Source organism: Canis lupus, chromosome 31, assembly GCF_011100685.1.
Source record: "Canis lupus familiaris isolate Mischka breed German Shepherd chromosome 31, alternate assembly UU_Cfam_GSD_1.0, whole genome shotgun sequence".
Taxonomy (NCBI): domain Eukaryota; kingdom Metazoa; phylum Chordata; class Mammalia; order Carnivora; family Canidae; genus Canis; species Canis lupus.
The window spans coordinates 16,512,468-16,515,953 of NC_049252.1; the positions used below are offsets into that span (position 1 = coordinate 16,512,468).

The 3,486-nt window shown below is 36.1% G+C and overlaps 1 pseudogene; it reads right to left on the reverse strand.

Moving 5' to 3' along the window:
• Nucleotides 1-608: 608 nt before the first annotated feature.
• Nucleotides 609-3,172, reverse strand: LOC119877786 (annotated as a pseudogene).
• Nucleotides 3,173-3,486: the final 314 nt, after the last annotated feature.

Below are 3,486 nucleotides of genomic sequence, written 5' to 3' on the forward strand. Positions count from 1 at the left end.
GACTGATTCCCCAGTTCTTTATTTTTTAACATTACTCATTATGCTTTTGACATCACAGAGATTTAAACATTTTTAAGAGTCAAATTTTGATATGCAAGTGAGGCTTAGCAAACTTCCCCTTTATTTTGAAAAGTTTTTGTAGGATCATATAAATAAGTTATCTGTCATACTAAATGATTTCTTGTTTTTTATATACAAACTCTTTGCTATTGTTGATTTTTTGAATGCTATTGTTTTTATATATGATACAATTACTCTGCTGAGTACATCTTAGCTGTAGAGGAGTGATTATTGATCTTCTTGGATTTTCAGCATCATTATTTAATTCTAAAGAAAAATCATCTTTTTTTTTTTTTTAATTTTTTACTTTTTGTTCCTTAACTTTGGTTTTATTTCCTTGGCGAGGACTTTTAGTACTTTGTTGGTGACAAGCCAGTTTTTTTTTTTTGTTTTTTTTTTTTTTTTTTTGTATTCTGCGTTGGCTTTTATTTAATGAAAAAAGGAAAAAGCTAATTTCAAATCTACATTTCAGCTAAGCTGAATACAAAATCTTAGTGAAGGAGGCCTGGTGGTCTTGATTATAAGAACATGGCTACTGTCCTTTGGCCTTAAAACTTCAGGAAAGGCACTTCCAACAGCTTCGTGTTTGCACGTTTCAGTGCCAGAGCACAGGAATAGACCCTGGTGTCCACTGTCAGAGATATTTTTCAGCTATCAGAGCATCAAGTCCCTTCAGCAGGTCATTCTTTGGTAAGGAAATTACTTCGACAAATTCTCTGTCTCCTGGCTTTGGTTTAGGTCTCACATTTTCAGCATCATCTCTGTTAATAGTTACTGTCACAATGTATGTGGTACAGTTTGTGAAGCCTGGATCCATACACACAGCTGGAGAACACTCTGCGACATCATCTTTACAGCCAGTTTCTTCCTCAAGCTTCCGAAGAGCAGCTGCTTCTGGGCTCTCCTCATCGATGAGACCTGCGGGGAATTCTAGTATTGATGATAAGCTGTATTAGTGAGCAAGCTGGCATTTTGCTCAGAGTAAAAGAATTGACTACATTTCCCCCCTTCAGTATAATGTCACTTTGATTCTTGGCAGAGAGGTTTATCAAGTTGTAGGACTTGTCATAATTGCTACATTTGTATTAGTTGTCTTCTCATGGGTCTACTCTGAGTTTTTCTTTTTATCTTTAATCTGCTAATGTGGTGATTTACAATGATAATTTTTATTTATTTTTTTTTAATTTTTTTTATTTATGATAGGCACACAGTGAGAGAGAGAGAGGCAGAGACACAGGCAGAGTTTTTAAATACCAGCCCATTCTTGCATTCCTACGGCAAGTGATAGTAGGTAATGAGTTTAACAGCTTTCAGTTTTTACTTTGTCCAAATTATTTGTATAATACATAGGCTTATCTCTGTCCCTGATATTTTTCTATAAATAAAATTTAATAATTTGTGGAACACCTATGTTTTCAGAGGGAAAGTTTTGACTATTGATTTGATTGGTAAAAGACTATTCCTTGTTATTCTTAAATCACTCCTGTAACTCTTGGGTAATTGTACTGCCTTTCTGTTTCTGCCTAGAAACTTAGCAGACATTTACTGGTAAAAACGTCAGACATTTTTATCTCTGTTTCCATTGGTGAAGAATCTGGGTATAGCTAACGGGAGTTCTCTGCTTAAGGCATCCACATGCTGCAGTCAAGCAGTCTGCAGAGGTGTATTCTCATTAGGGGCTGGGAAAAAAAGATTAGGTTTCAAGCTTCCTTGGGTTGTTGGCAAAATCCATTTCCCAGTTGATAAAGAACTTAGGGGAGCTTGCTTCTTCAATGGCAGTAGAGAGAAAATCTCCCACCTCAGGGAAAGTCCCCAGTATTCTTTAAGAACTTTAACTTGTTATAAATCAGGTCTATCCAAGATAATCTTTTGATTAGCTCAAATCAACAGATTTGAGACTTTAATTACATCAGCCACATCCTTTTACTTTTTCTGTATTTTTCTGGTTACAAGGAAGTCATAGGTTGTGCTAGTACTTAAGGGGAGGAGACTCTCTAGGGGTGTGGCTTATTAAAGGTAAGGTAGGGTGTGTCACCACAAAATATGCCCTTATAAGAATGATTTTCTAAGATATGTGTTCAAGTGTCCCATTTTTATATACCTGATATAATGGAACTCTTCTTTCCCCTTGTTTTTCATCGGCCTTGCCACAGGTTTGATTAAGAGTTTCCAAGTCCTAAAAGATTTTATTTATTTATTCATGAGAGACACAGAGAGAGAGAGAAAGAGAGGAAAAAAAAAGAGTTTCCAAGTCCTAGGTTTTTGCCTTAGTTGATACGGTCATTTTTACAAGTAAACTGGAACATAATTATGAGACTGCATAGTTCTACTCATGTAGAACATTTCAGTTCCTGATTCAGATAATTTTTAGTAGAATTTGTTTTTCAGAGCAGTTTTAGGTTCACAGCAAAATTGAGCAGAAAGTATAGGGAGTTCCTATATATGCCCTGACCCCATGTCTGCACAACTTCCCCCTCTATCAACATCCTGAACTACAGTGATACATTTGTACAGTTGATGGGGCTGCCTTGACGTGCTATCAGCACAAGTCCATAGTTCACATTAGGGTCACTCTCAGTGTTATACATTCTATGGGTCTTGACAAATGTGTAATGACATTTATCTACCATTATAGTATCATAAAGAAGAATTTCACTACCCCAGAAATTCTTTGTGACCCCTGCCCGGGCTTCTTTGGCAACCACTGAGCTTTTTACTGTACCCATAGTTTTGTCTTTTCCAGAATGTCCTGTAGCTGGAATTATACAGCATGTTCAAAGTGGCATCTTTCATTTAGTAATATGCTTTTAAGCTTCCTCTATGTCTTTTTATGGCTTGGTACTTCATGTCTTTTGAGCAGTGAATAATGTCTGCTGTCTGGATGTAGCATTTTATTTATCTCTGTGTATTTACTTGCTAAAGGACATCTTGGTTGCTTCCCAGTTTCAGCGATTAGGTAAATATTTGCTTGCAGGTCTTCATGTGAACGTAAATTTTCAATTCCTGTGGATAAATATCCAGGGGTGTGATTGCTGGAATGATATGGTAAGATTATGTTTGGTTTTGTAAGAAACCACCAACTGTCTTCCAAAGAGGCTGTCCCATTTTGCATGCCAGTAGTGATGAATGGGAGTTACTGTTGTTCCACATCCTCACCAGCATTTGGTGTTGTGAATGGTACAGATTTTGATTATTCTAACAGCTCTGTAGAGGTATCTCATTGTTGTGTTAATTTGCATTTATCTGATGACAAATGGTATGGAACATCTTTTCTTAAGCTTATTTGCCTGCCAGCTGTAGGTCTTTTGTGAGATATCTTTTCAGGGTTTTTAGCATTTTTTTTTTTTTTTTTTTTTTTTAACCAGGCTGCTCATCTTCCTGTTGTTGAGTTTTAAGATTTCCTTGGATATTTTGGATAAAATTCCT